The sequence below is a fragment of the Chiloscyllium punctatum genome, chromosome 8 (assembly GCF_047496795.1).
Source record: "Chiloscyllium punctatum isolate Juve2018m chromosome 8, sChiPun1.3, whole genome shotgun sequence".
In the NCBI taxonomy this organism is placed as follows: Eukaryota; Metazoa; Chordata; class Chondrichthyes; order Orectolobiformes; family Hemiscylliidae; genus Chiloscyllium; species Chiloscyllium punctatum.
Window position 1 is genome coordinate 81,990,013 of NC_092746.1, and position 15,398 is coordinate 82,005,410.

At 41.5% G+C, this 15,398-nt stretch overlaps 1 protein-coding gene across 2 annotated transcripts in view; it reads right to left on the reverse strand.

Annotated features, from left to right (window-relative positions):
• The window catches only part of nebl (nebulette), a 339,083-nt gene that overhangs the window by 119,279 nt on the left and 204,406 nt on the right, over positions 1 to 15,398 (reverse strand). The window lies entirely within an intron of this gene.

Genomic DNA, 15,398 nt, shown 5'->3' on the forward strand with positions numbered 1-15,398 from the left:
CCGAGCTTCCAGGTGCCTGGCACTTCAAAACACACCGTGTTCCCTGTGCAACATCTGTCTCTCAAGATTGCTGCAGTACTCCACTGAAGCTCAGCACAAGCTGGAAGGACAGCACCTCATTTTCCACTTGGGCACCCTGCACCTTCTGGACTCAATACCAAGTTCAACAATTTTAGGGCTTGAGCACCTTCTGTCATGTTCTTACTCTAATCCCAACACCCCAGATCTTTTCATCACATGGCTGCTACCCCATACAACCCACTGTCAGCTGCTAATAGTCCCCATTATCAGCTATCTATTTTCTCCAGCTGACCTTTACACAATCCTTTGTCCATCCAATTCCTATTCCTAGCTATCGTCAGTTCTGAAGAATGGTCACTACCGCTGAAACATTACAGCTTTGTCTCCACAGCTACTGCTGGACCTACTGAGTATTTCCAGAAATTTCTGTTTTTGCTCCTGATTCAGTATCTAATATTATGCCTTTAAGAAAGGCTGTAAGGAGCAGCTTGGGAACTGTAGACCGGTGAGACTGACATCAGTGGAAGGTAAGTGGTTGGAGGTGATTCTGAAAGGGATGATTTACATGCACTTGGAGAAGCAAGAAATTATTAGAGATTGTCAGCATGGTTTTATGCAAGGGAAATTGTGTTTCACAAACTTGATTGTTTTGAGGTAACCAAAATGATTGATGAGGGCAGAGTGGTAGACAAGTAGACTACTGCATGGCAACATGGTAGACTAATTAGTAACATGAGATCACAGGGGTTCAAGGTGAACTTGCTAGTTTGATAGAAAATTGGCTTGATAGTAATTGGCATAAGGTGGCGGTGGAATGTTCTTTGACGGACTAGAGGCCTGTGGCCAGTGGTGTTTCACAGGGATCGGTACTGGGTCCACTTTTGTTTGTCATTGATATAAATGATTTGGATGAGAAAATAGGAGGCACGGTAAGTTTGTAGATGGCGCCAAAAGATAATAGTCAATAGTAAAGAAGGTTATCTAACATTACAAGGAGAGAGAAAACCCACACTGCTCCCTGACACAGCAGTGAGTCTGCACAGTTAACAGTCTTTGCTGTTTGAATTCATGTATCGCTAGACATCAGAGTGCATCTGGGAAAATTAACAAACAGTGAAATTCACAACTAACCTTGGAGGAACCTGTTTGGGAGAGGTCACAGCACAGAAACAGATCAGTGAATAGTTTTTAGTGTGGCCTTACTGTAAGTCTGCAGTAGTGATTAGAGTGGGTTCTTTCTTGATTATATGTTTTACTGAGATATGTCTCTTGATTAAACTTAAAAATATCGGCCACAAGTATTAAGTTAGCCTGGAGCAGTGTTTTGGAGGGGAATAAGACAGTGCAATGTACTAGGTCGGCAGATTGGAAGAAGCAAAAATGGCCCTTCATAGAGTGATATGCTCTTCTTGTCAGATGTGGGTGTTTAGGGAGAGTTTACGTGCTACAGAGGATTATATCACAATAAATACAACTGGTTGTGAATCCTATCAGATTGAATGGATCAGTTTAAGTGACAGTTAGCAGCAATGAGGAATTTACAAGAGCAAGGGGATGTGACGGATGGGTTAGCTCCAGGAAAGGTAAGAGGGGTAGGCAGTTAGTGCAGGAGTGTTCTGTGGCTATCCCCATTTCAAACAAATTATGCTGTTTTAGAAAATGTAGGGGGCATAGGATTCTGAGGGGAAACTTAGCACAAACAGCCAAGTTTCTGGTATTGAGACTGGCTCTAATGCAAGATTCCAAGCGATCGATTGTATTTGGGGATTCTGTAGTCCGAGGTACAGACAGATGTTTATGTGACCAGCAGCTGAAAATCAGAATGTGTTGCTTCCCTGCTGCCAGGATCAAGGATGTCTCAGAGAGGGTGCAGAATGTTCTCAAGGGGGAGAGGGACCTGCAGGAGGTCAACGTACACATTGGAACCAACGACACAGGAAGGGAAAAGGTTGAGATTCTGAAGGGAGAATATAGAGAGTTAGGCAAGAATTTAAAAAGAAGGTCCTCGAGAGTAGTAATATCTGGATTACTCCCAGTGCTACAAGCTAGTGAGGGCAGGAATAGGAGGATAGAGCAGATGAATGCATGGCTGAGGAGCTGGTGAATGGAAGAAGGATTCACATTTTTGGATCATTGGAATCTCTTCTGAGGTAGAAGTGACATGTACAAGAAGGACAGGATTGCATCTAAATTGGAAGGGGACTAATATACCGGCAGGGATTTGCTAGAGCTGCTAGGGAGGATTTAAACTAGGAAGGTGGGGGGTGGGACCCAGTGGATAGTGAGGAAAGAGATCAATCTAAGACGGGTACAGTGAGAAAAGAAGTGAGTCAAACAGTGAAGACAGGCAGGGACAAAGCAGAGAACAAGGTGGACTGCTAAATTAAACTGCATTTATTTCAATGCAAGAGGCCTAACTGGGAAGACAGATGAACTCAGGACATGGTTAGGAAGATGGGACTGGGATATCATAGCAATTACAGAAACATGGCTCAGGGTTGGACAGGACTTGCAGCTTAATGCTCCAAGATACAATTTTTTTAGATTAGATTAGATTCCTTACAGTATGGAAACAAGCCATTCAACCCGACATGTCCACACCGACCCTTCAAAGTGTAGCCAACCCAGACCCATTCCCCTACCCTATATTTACCCAATGTGGCAATTTGGCATGGCAAATTCACCTATCCTGCACATCCTTTGGATTGCTACAGGAAGGACAGAACGGGAGGCAAGAGAGGAGGGGGAATGGCGTTTTTGATAAGGAATAGCATTACAGCTGTACTGAGGGAGAATATTCCAGGAAATACATCCAGGGAAGTTAGTTGGGTGGAACTGAGAAATAAGAAAGGGACGATCACCTTATTGGGATTGTATTATAGACCCCCCAATAGTCAGAGGGAAATTGAGAAAGAAATTTGTGTGGAGACCTCAGTTATCTGTAAGAATAATAGTGTTATGGTGGGCGATTTTAAATTTCCAAACATAGACTGGGACTGCCATAGTGTTAAGGGTTTAGATAGAGAAGAACTTGCAAAGACTGTACAAGAAAAAATTGCTGATTCAGTATGTGAATGTACCCACTCAAAAGGGTGCAAAACTTGACCTACTCTTGGGAAATAAGGCAGGGCAGGTGACGGAGGTGTCAGTGGGGGAGCACTTTGGGGCCAGCGACCATAATTCTATTAGTTTTAAAATAGTGATGGAAAAGGATAGACCAGATCTAAAAGTTGAAGTTCTGAATTGGAGGAAGTGCAATTTTGACGGTATTAGGCAAGAACTTTCAAAAGCTGACTGGAGGCAGATGGTTCGCAGGTAATGGGACGGCTTGAAAATGGCAAATCTTCAGAAATGAGATGAGAGTCCAGAGAAAGTACATTCCTGTCAGGGTGAAAGGAAAGGTTGGTAGGGAATGCTGGATGACTAAAGAAATTGAGGGTTTAGTTAAGAAGAAGGAGGAAGCATGTCAGGTATGGACGGGATAGATCGAGTGAATCCTTAGAAGAGTATAAAGGCAGTAGGAGTATACTTAAGAGGGAAATCAGGAGGGCAAAAAGGGGGCATGAGATAGCTTTGGCAAATGGAATTAACGAGAATTCAAAGGGTATCTATAATACATTAAGGACAAAAGGGTAACTAGGGAGAGAATAGGGCCCCTCAAAGATCACAAGGTGGCCTTTGTGTGGAGTCCCAGAAAATGGGGGAGATACTAAATGAATATTTTGCATCAGCATTTACTGTGGAAAAGGATATGGAAGATATTGACTGTAGGGAAATAGATGGTGACATCTTGAAAAATGACCATATTACAGAGGAGGAAGTGCTGGATGTCTTGAAACACGTAAATAGACAATAGACAATAGACAATAGATGCAGGAGTAGGCCATTCTGCCCTTCGAGCCTGCACCGCCATTCAATATGATCATGGCTGATCATTCCTAATCATTCCAGCCTTATCTCCATACCCCTTGACTCCACTACCTTTAAGAGCTCTATCCAATTCTTTCTTAAATGAATCCAGAGACTGGGCCTCCACTGCCCTCTGGGGCAGAGCATTCCACACAGCCACCACTCTCTGGGTGAAGTAGTTTCTCCTCATCTCTGTCCTAAATGGTCTACCCCATATTTTTAAGTTGTGTCCTCTGGTTCGGCATTCCCCCATCAATGGAAATATGTTCCCTCCTGCCAGAGTGTCCAGTCCTTTCATAATCCTATACGTTTCAATCAGATCCCCTCTCAGTCTTCTAAACTCAAGGGTATACAAGCCCAGTCGCTTCAGTCTTTCCGTGTAAGGCAATCCTGCCATTCCAGGAATTGACCTCGTGAACCTACGCTGCACTCCCTCAATAGCCAGAATGTCTTTCCTCAAATTTGGAGACCAGAACTGTACACAGTACTCCAGGTGTGGTCTCACCAGGGCCCTGTACAGCTGCAGAAGCACCTCTTTGCTTCTATACTCAATCCCTCTTGTTATGAAGGCCAGCATGCTATTAGCCTTCTTCACGACCTGCTGTACCTGCATGCTTGCCTTCATTGACTGGTGGACAAGAACACCCAGATCTCTCTGAACAGCCCCTTTACCTAATTTGATACCATTGAGGTAGTAATCTGCCTTCCTGTTCTTGCCACCAAAGTGGATAACCAGACATTTATCCACATTAAACTGCATCTGCCATGCATCTGCCCACTCACCTAACTTGTCCAGGTCACCCTGTAATCTCCTAACATCCTCATCACATTTCACCCTACCACCTAGCTTTGTGTCATCAGCAAATTTGCTAAGGTTATTGCTGATACCATCTTCTATATCATTTACATATATTGTAAAAAGCTGCGGTCCCAGCACGGATCCCTGCGGTACCCCACTGGTCACTGCCTGCCATTCCGAAATGGAGCCGTTAATCACTACCCTTTGTTTCCTATTAGCCAACCAATTCTCTATCCAATCTAGTACTTTGCCCCCAATCCCGTGCGCCCTAATTTTACTCACTAACCTCTTGTGTGGGACTTTATCAAAAGCTTTCTGAAAGTCCAGGTACACTACATCCACTGGATCTCCCTCGTCCATCTTCCGAGTTACATCCTCAAAAAATTCCTGATGATTAGTCAAGCATGATTTCCCCTTCATAAATCCATGCTGACTCTGTCCTATCCTGTTACTATTATCCAGATGTGCCGTAATTTCATCCTTTATAATAGACTCCAGCATCTTTCCCACCACTGAGGTCAGGCTAACTGGTCTATAACTGGTAAAGGTGGATAAATCCCCAGGACCTGATCAGGTGTATTCTAGAACTCTATGGGAAGCTAGGGAAGTGATTGTTGGACCTCCTGCTGAGATATTTGTATCATCGATAGTCACATGTGAGGTGCTGGAAGACTGGAGGTTGACTAACGTGGTGCCACTGTTTAAGAAAGGTGATAAGGACAAGCCAGGTACTTCAGTGGGCCTGAAGTCAGTGGTGGGCAAGTTGTTGGAGGGAATCCTAAGGGACAGGATGTACATGTATTTAGAAATGTAAAGACTGATTAGGGATAGTCAACATGGCTTTGTGCGTAGGAAATCATGTCTCACAAACTTGATTGAAGCAACAAAGAGGATTGATGAGGGTAGAGCGGTAGACGTGATCTATATAGACTTCAGTAAGGCGTTCAACAAGGTCCCCCATGAGAGACTGGTTAGCAAGGTTAGATCTCACGGAATACAAGGAGAACTAACCATTTGGATACAGAACTGGCTCAAAGGTAGAAGACAGAGGGTGGTGGTGGAGGGTTATTTTTCAGACTGGAGGCCTGTGACCAGTGGAGTGCCACAAGGATCGGTGCTGAGTCCACTACTTTTCGTCATGTATATAAATGATTTGGACGTGAACATAAGAGGTATAGTTAGTAAGTTTGTAGACGACACCAAAATTGGAGGTGTAGTGGACAGCAAAGAAGGTTGCCTCAGAAGACAACGGGATCTTGATCAGATGGGCCAATGGGCTAAGGAGTGGCAGAGAGAGTTTAATTCAGGTAAATGCGAGGTGCTGCATTTTAAGAAAGCAAATCTTAGCAGGACATATACACTTAGTGGTAAGGTCCTGGAGAGCGTTGCTGAACAAAGAGACCCTGGAGTACTGGTTCATAGCTCCTTGTAAGTAGTGTTGCAGGTAGATAGGATAGTGAAGGTGGTGTTTGGTATGCTTTCCTTTATTTGTCAGAGTATTGAGTACAGAGGTCATGTTGTGGCTGTACAGGGTATTGGGAGGTCATGTTGTAGCTGTACAGGACATTGGAATATTGCATGCAATTCTGGTCTCCTTACTATCAGAAAGTTGTTGTGAAACCTGAAAGAGTTCAGAAAGGATTTACAAGGATATTGCCAGGGTAGAAGGATTTGAGTTATAGGGAGAGGTTGAATAGTCTAAGGCTGTTTTCCCTGGAGCGTCGGAGGCCGAAGGGTGACCTTATAGAGGTTTATCAAATGAGGGGCTTGGATCGGGTAAATAGACAAGGTTTTTTTACTGGGGTCAGTAAGTCCAGAATTCGAGGGTATAGGTTTAGGGTGAGAAGGGAAAGATATAAAAGGGACCTATGCGGCAGCTTTTCCACACAGTGGATGGTGTGTGTGTGGAATGGGCTGCCAGAGGAAGTGGTGGAGGCTGGTACAATTGCAACATATAAAAGGCATCTGGATGGGTATATGAATATGAAGGTTTTGGAGGGATATGGGTCAGGCGTTGGCCCATAGATTGGAAGAGTTGGACTGAAGGGTTTGTTTCTGTTCTGTACATCTCTATGACTCTACGATTCTATCTTGATCAACTGGGTCAATGGGCTGAGGGATAACAGATGGAGTTTAATTTGCATAAATGTGAGGTGTTGCATTTTGCTAAAACAAACAAGGGTAACACTTGTACAATTGACGGTAGGGCCAAGCGCAGTGTTGAAGAACAGTGACCTCTCGGGATTCAGGAACACAAATCTTTGAAATTCACATCACAGGTAGCCAGGATGATTCAGAAGGCATTTAGCATGCTTGCCTTCATTGTTCAGACTTTTGAGGATCGGAGTCAGGACGTTATATTGACCGTTCTACAGGACATTGATGAGGCCTCTTCTGGAATACTATGTACAGTTCTGATCACTGTGCTAAGGGAAGGATATTATTAAACTGGAAAGGATTCAGACAAGATTTATCAGGATGTGGCTGGGATTGGAGGGTTTGTGTTATAAAAATAGGCTGGGACTTTTTCACTGAAGCATAGGAGGTTGAGAGGTGTTCCTATAGAGGTTTATAAAATCATGAGGGGCATAGAAAAGATGAATGGCGATGGTCTTTTCTCTTGGGTGGAGGAGTTCAAAGTTAGGGGCATATTTTTAAGCTGAGAGAGGAGAAAGTTTTAAAAGGGTCATGAGGAGCAACTATTTTACTCAGACTGATTAGTGTATAAAATGAACTCCCAGAGGAAGTGTGGATACAGGCGCAGTTACAACATATAAAAGATAAGTACATGAATAGAAAAGGTTTGGGGGGATAATAGACTAGTTTAGGTTGGAATAGTGGTCGGCATGGATTAGTTGGACCCAAGGATCTGTTTCCATGCTCTATTACTCCATGATTCTATCTGCAGTTCTTTCATCTTCTGTTATTCAGGAATTACTTTGTACTTGTGTTGTCCTTCAGTAGTTCTACCAAGCTATGAGCTTTTTATTTGGCTAACCAATCTTTATGGAAAACTTCCACAGAACTGGATGGAATACCCATTTTAACAATTCTATTTGCTAGCTCCCCATCCAAAAATTCATATTATGAGTCCTTTACTCTGCATTGACTTCAAAGTGATCTATGAGTTCTATCAGCCTCTAAATAAATGACATGAATTCTAGACAATATGTACTGATACTTAACCAAATTTGGTCTTCAACTGTGGTTTATTTCATTTGGGGATCGTGCTGATATCATGTTAATCCTGATGTGTTAAGTCTGTGTAGTCACAGAGCTGTACAGCAAGGAAACAGACCCTTTGGTTCAACTTGTCCCATTTGCCAGCATTTGGCCAATATTCCTCAAAACCATTCCTATTCATCTACCCATCCAGGTGCCTTTTAAATGTTGTAATGTTACTAGCCTCCACCACTTCCTCTGGCAGCATATTCCAGATACACACACCTTTTGCATAACAAATTTGCCCATCAGATCCCTTTTAAGTCTTTCACCTCTCACATTAAACCTCTCACATTATGCCCTCTTGTTTTGAACTCCCACACCACTGTGAAAAGACCTTGGCAATTCACCCTATCCATGCCCCTCATGATTTTATAAACCTCTATAAGGTCACCCCTCAGCCTTCGACGCTCCAGGGAAAATAACACCAGCCTATTCAGCCTCTCCTTACAGCTCAAACCCTCCAATCTTGTAAATCTTTTCTGAACTGTTTCAAGTTTTACAACATCCTTCCAATAGGAGGGAGAGCAAAATTGAATGTCCTTAGATTCCAGCTGCCAAGCAAGTCTTATTGGTTGTTTTTCCATGTTGGACGTACCCAAATCTACAAATGATAGCTCTCAATGCTGTTGAGACATTTTAAATTCAATTCAGAGGTCGGTTGTGTCCCAATTTAAATTAGGTATTTTCTTAGCATTCTTATGATATTCTTTTCACTTTTCTTTCTGAATCCAGCCCACACCCTGATCACTTGTCCTTTTCAAGTCAAACTGACCTCTTGTTATGGAATTATCTGCTTACCAGAAAGCTGCATTTTCAACACTTTTTAACACAAAGACATCAAGGATTTTCTCATGCATTTTAGCACTCTTTAAGACTGTCAGTCACGTGTCATATACAGATTAGTTTGTTCGTTGACTGTTCAGGCATGATAGGCCTCATCAGCAAAGTTTTCCACAGCCACCACAATTCACCTTAATGGTATTAGTCTAATAATCCATTTGCTCATTAGGGATGTGCTCACCTCCCAGTTATTCGATTGTTTTTCCCCAATACCGCATCTCACTGAAGCTTCACTTGGCTGCACTCCAGCATCTAATCAGTGGCACATTTTGAGCTCTCCAGGTGTACTAGGCAGAACCCGATTGCACACAGTCTGCATGGCTCCAAGTATGTGAAGACAGATAATAGCATCCCTTTCGCAGCATCTTCTCTAACTCCCACTTTTGAAAGCTTACTGATCTGTGACTGCTGTTCACATATCCTTTAACTAGTTTGGTCTGTTAAAGAGGAATAAGCCCCAGCCTTGATGTTTGAAATGATCAGACATAAACAGTGTTGAAACACCTTCTGTTTATTAATCACAATCAACCAGCTGCCAGCTCACACAGCACAATTAGTCACAAAACTAGATATTAACACAATGTGGATTTGAATTAAATGGGCATTATAGAAATGGAATTTAGAATACATTACATATTATCTTTATTAGAAAGAATTGTTCCCTCTAATTTCCATAAGAATTCACTTCTAGGAGAAATGACTTTCTGATTCCAGTTCAATTTTGATTAAAAGAATTGTTCCACATGTTCGCCTTCCTATTGATGTAAGCTTCCAAGTATCAGTGCTAGTGCTGGCTACTCAGAAAAGTATTCTGTACTCTGAGGAGATGTTGCCCAGACCAGGTTTTATATAGTTTGCACTAGTTGGTAGGTACTTCCTCCTCCAGTAAGAATACACATCTGCCTTTGCATATCACCTTGTCCTTTGTGTATTACTATCGGTAATGTCATCCGTTCCTGAAGTACCTCCTGCTCAATGAGGAAACAAGTAAACTGGCCTCAGCTTTTTTTTTACTGCCTGACTGGGCTGATAGGCAACCCACAACCTCATATGATCTAGTATAAACATTTAGACGAATCTAATATCTTCAAAAATTAATCTGCATATTTGAAAAAGAAAGGATCCTTGTGTCTTGCATCAAGAGTTCCTCTAGTCTGTTGAAAAAGACAACTTACAATTACAACCCACAGGATAAATAGTGGGGAAAATAATTTTCACTATTCACTTACTCAGCAAGCACATTGATTGAGTTTTTTGAAGAAGTAACAAAGAAGATTGATGAGGGCAGAGCAGTAGATGTGATCTATATGGACTTCAGTAAGGCGTTCGACAAGGTTCCCCATGGGAGACTGATTAGCAAGGTTAGATCTCATGGAATACAGGGAGAACTAGCCATTTGGATACAGAACTGGCTCAAAGGGAGAAGGCAGAGGGTGGTGGTGGAGGGTTGTTTTTCAGACTGGAGACCTGTGACCAGTGGAGTGCCACAAGGATCGGTGCTGGGTCCTCTACTTTTTGTCATTTACATAAATGATTTGGATGCGAGCATAAGAGGTGCAGTTAGTAAGTTTGCAGATGATACCAAAATTGGAGGTGTACTGGACAACGAAGAGGGTTACCTCAGATTACATCAGGATCAGGACCAGATGGGTCAATGGGCAGAGAAGTGGCAGATGGAGTTTAATTCAGATAAATGCGAGGTGCTACATTTTGGGAAAGCAAATCTTAGCAGGACTTATGCACTTAATGGTAAGGTCAAAGGGAGTGTTGCTGAATAAAGAGACCTTGGAGTGCAAGTTCACAGCTCCTTGAAAGTGGAGACGCAGATAGATAGGATAGTGAAGAAGGCGTTTGGTATGCTTTCCTTTATTGGTCAGAGTATTGAGTACAGGAGTTGGGAGGTCATCTTGTGGCTGTACAGGACATTGGTTAGGCCACTGTTGGAATTTAAAGTTTGGGAGAAGATTTGTAGCTTGGGTGCTCGTTGTGGTTCTGTTCACCGAGCTGGGAATTTGTCTTGCAAACGTTTCGTCCCCTGTCTAGGTGACACCCTCAGTGCTTGGGAGCCTCCTGTGAAGTGCTTCTGTGCTGTTTCCTCCAGCATTTATTGGCCTGTCTCTGCCACTTCCGGTTGTCAGTTCCAGCTGTCCGCTGTAGTGGCCGGTCTATTGGGTCCAGGTCGATGTGTTTATTTATTGAATCTGTGGATGAGTGCCATGCCTCTAGGAATTCCCTGGCTGTTCTCTGTTTGGCTTGCCCTATAATGGTAGTGTTGTCCCAGTCGAATTCATGTTGCTTGTCATCTGTGTGTGTGGCTACTAAGGATAGCTGGTCATGTCGTTTCATGGCTAGTTGGTGTTCATGGATACGGATCAAGGACAAACAGGAAGACAGCTAAACAGCCAGGGAATTCCTAGAGGCATGGCACTCATCCACAGACTCTATCAACAAACACATTGACCTGGACCCAATAGACCGGCCACTAGAGCGGACAGCTGGAACTGACAACCAGAAGTGGCAGAGACAGGCCACTATAAATGCCGGAGGAAACAGCACAGAAGCGCTTCACAGGAGACTCCCAAGCACTGAGGATGTCACCTAGACAGGGGACGAAACGTTTGCAAGACAAATTCCTAGCTCGGCGAACAGAACCACAACCACTGTTGGAATATTGCGTGCAATTCTGGTCTCCTTCCTATCGGAAAGATGTTGTGAAACTTGAACGGGTTTCGGAAAAGATTTACAAAGATCTTGCCAGGGTTGGAGGATTTGTGCTATAGAGAGAGGCTGAATGGGCTGGGGCTGTTTTCCCTGGAGCGTCGGAGGCTGAGGGGGACCTTATAGAGGTTTACAAAATTATGAGGGGCATGGATAGGATAAATAGGCAAAGTCTTTTCCCTGGAGTCTGGGAGTCCAGAACTAGAGGGCATAGTTTTAGGGTGAGAGGGGAAAGACATAAAAGAGACCTAAGGGGCACTCTTTCACGCAGAGGGTGGTACGTGTATGGAATGAGCTGCCAGAGGATTTGGTGTTGGCTGGTACAATTGCAACATTTAAGAGGCATCTGGAAGGGTATATGAATAGGAAGGGTTTAGAGGGATATGGGCCGGGTGCTGGCAGGTGGGACTAGATTGGGTTGGGATATCTGGTCAGCATGGACGGGTTGGACCGAAGGATCTGTTTCCATGCTGTACATCTTTATGGCTCCATGACTCTATTCAGGTAGTGTTTTATTGCCAAAAGAACAGTAATCTGCAACAGTAAAAGCCAGCTTCCAATTCCTAATGCAACCTATGAACATTTCCAAGGGCAAACAAGAAATGTCCTTTACCAATAACTCCAGCACCATTTGACTCTGTGCACATTAAATACAAGAGCTCCATAACCTATCTCCAACCCAAACTCCCAATCATTTATGAAAGCACCACAAGTCTAATGGTCACATCCCACATTGCAGAATACTCCTCCCTACCCCAATCTCCTGGATTTGCCCTCAGGCCAAAGATAATTTGCCGGTTGGTTACTGAAACAAAACTTCTATGTTACTCCTCATACAGCTCCTCCTCTAACATGAGTTTCAGCATCAAGGCCCAATATGCTCACACTTTTACAGTTACACATAAGCTAAGTAATATGTGTTGATTGGAGATCTGACCAAAAAATGGACAATTGATTTTGCAACATAAATAATTTGATATCGCTTTACCTCAGTAACATTTCACTGGGATTTTTCCATAAAACGTTATTAGAATAAACTGACACTTTTGTATCAAAAATCATTTATAAAAAATTATTTATATGCAAAGTTTATTTTGGTGCAGCCATGAAATACAGTTATGATTATGCTCAAAGTCTGACCAACTGGAATTCGAGATTACCAATAAACTCACTGGTATCTTTCCTTTAGATGGTGGTATTCAGTACGGCTCAGTTCTTCAATTCTCTCTGTTAAATTAGTAAGAAAAGCATTTCTTCTGCAAAACAAAATGCAAAAACTTAATGAGAAAAAGAATTAGCGATCACTACTGTTGAGCTGGCATCCCCATGGTTTTATTTACATTAAGTAAATACATTTCCAAACTTAATACAGTTCTTTTGTTCCAATGTAACAGCCAAATTTTTTCACTTGAATTATGAGATGGGGTGTATGTAGTACTTCCGGGGAAAAACAGCTGGAGCAAAATATTGTGGCAGGTTTACAAGTTATTCTAATGAAGAACAGATGGTTCAGGTTGTTTCTGATGATTGCTTCCTAGATTAATGTTATTACGAGTTACCAATAAGTTGTGAACATTGGCTAGTATTAAAAGGGAAAGACCTTTAACAAAAGCCTCAAGTGGGAGAAAAGTAACTCCTGTTTGGTTTTTATCTTCATGTAATGATGGGCCATTGGGCCATTTTTACCCTGCCTACTCAGGCTGCAGGTAGTTAAATTCAATCTCTCCCATATTCCATCCTATCACAAGCCTTCCTCTGACCTTTTTCCACCCACCCCTTGCTGAAAATCTATTATATCTCTAACTTTTCACAGTTCTGATAAAAAAGGGCATCAACCTGAAATATTTCTCTTTCCATAAACGTTGCTCGATCTGTTGTGCAATTCCACCACTTTCTGTTTGTGAAGTGATTCCAACAGTAATACTGCAAATTTTGAGAATTCTACTAAAATAAGGACTTCTCTGGTCAGAATGGCTTTCAATGCTAAATTCCTTAGTCTACAAGAGGTTAACAATCCAGGATTAACACCACAGATGATTTCACCTTCATGCTGTCCCCATTCCAAAATCTGAAACAGATTCTGTCTTGGGATGGATGGAAGGGCAAACGCATTTCAGTGATGCACATATTTTGATACAGCAGCTTGCCAGTAATTTAAAGGTTATGCATGTAGCACCATCATTTTTCTTTTCACTAGGTGTCTACTGATTACAGCTTTCTCCTATTCAAAACAAAGTCGCTTTCTGTATCATCACCAATGAAGAAAAATAATTACAGGATTGCATTGGCACATAAATACAAAGGAGAATTAAAGTTATTTATTGTGGTTGAGATAATAGCTGATACAAAATAATTGACTGAATACTAGCTCACTTGATACAGTACCAATAGTTTATGTACAGTACTTTCCCTTTCAGTTCTGCAATCTGAGTTTAGATTCCAGGTTAATGCAATGACTCCACCTCTTTCAATCCTAATTGACTGTAGGTATCTCAATGAGATACTCTGAGAGGACTCAATGCAACACTCAGCTCTGACAAAAAAAAACATTAATCTGAAACATTTACTCTGTTTCCATCTCCACAGGTACCAATTTACAACATAAAACTGATCATAACTCAATGTACACTGCCCGTCATATTTAAAGACATCTGTAATGGTGATATATGCTGTTCTTTGACCTTTACATAATACTAAAGGACTAGAAATTACAACCATACTACATTGCGCCTTGAAATACCTGCTACTGACATGCATGGAAAAAGTTCATTTCGAAACACTGAAATCCATCATGGATGAAAAATAGCTCACAAAAATACGTATATTAAAGCCAAAATAGGGTAATCGTAATTTTTAACTTACCCATTATTTGGAAGAAGCACAGAGGAAGCTGAGAGAAAGTCACCTATTAAATACGTCGAGCATAATTTCAGATAAACTAAAGACATTGTTGAAATAATGCAAAATAGGTCTAATTATGGGAAGAAACTTTAAGTTTAAGCAAGTAAAATTAGGAAAATATTTAGATATTACCATACTCAGCAGACAGGTAATGGACTTTCTAAATAACCAGTTTCACATTTCAAGGAACATTAATCATGTGCATTCAAATGAAGCAAATTATTTTATTGCCCTCATCTTGTGAATAAACAAAAAAAACTATCAAAAAAAATGCTATACCATCTAACAGCAATAGTGTGCCAAATTTAATCAGCAGTTTTGATATCTTTAAAAGAATTAGGAAATTGCTCATATTAACTCACTAAATACAACATTCTACCAAGTCCAGCTAATGTCATTTTATAGCCTTCAAATATAGGTTATTCACTCAGTTAACTCACCAAAGATCAACTAACAAGTGCTAACATAATCCACACTGCAAAGATTTTCTGAGGTTTAATGGTAAGCAGATGTAAGTTTATTCACATGATTGATCACCTTGCTCTGTGTACACACCATGTTCAGTACACATTAAATCACTTTAAGAGTATACTTCACAAATTGTGCCTTCGGGGTTTGATTCAGTGACTGTTGCTTTTTGGTTAACAAACCAGGCAAATAAAACCATTTACTCGAGATGCAGAAAATATTTTTTGATGTATTTGGTTGCTAATTAGTTTAAAGTACAAAATAATGTAACTTTTTAAAAGGTCAAATTTAAACAGGCCTACCTTTTTCACAATATTCTTCACTGCCCATTAGTCTTTGTAGAAGCACTGAAAATTAACTGGTGAAACTCAAAATGTTCAACTCAAAATGATTAATTGTGCCGTCAATGTGCCTTTATGATCCTGAGATTGGTGTGAAAACAATTCTTGGTAATAGCAAACACCAGAAAAATCCATTGTGCTCAGCCAAACATTTCCATGTTAATGTTATTAGTTCA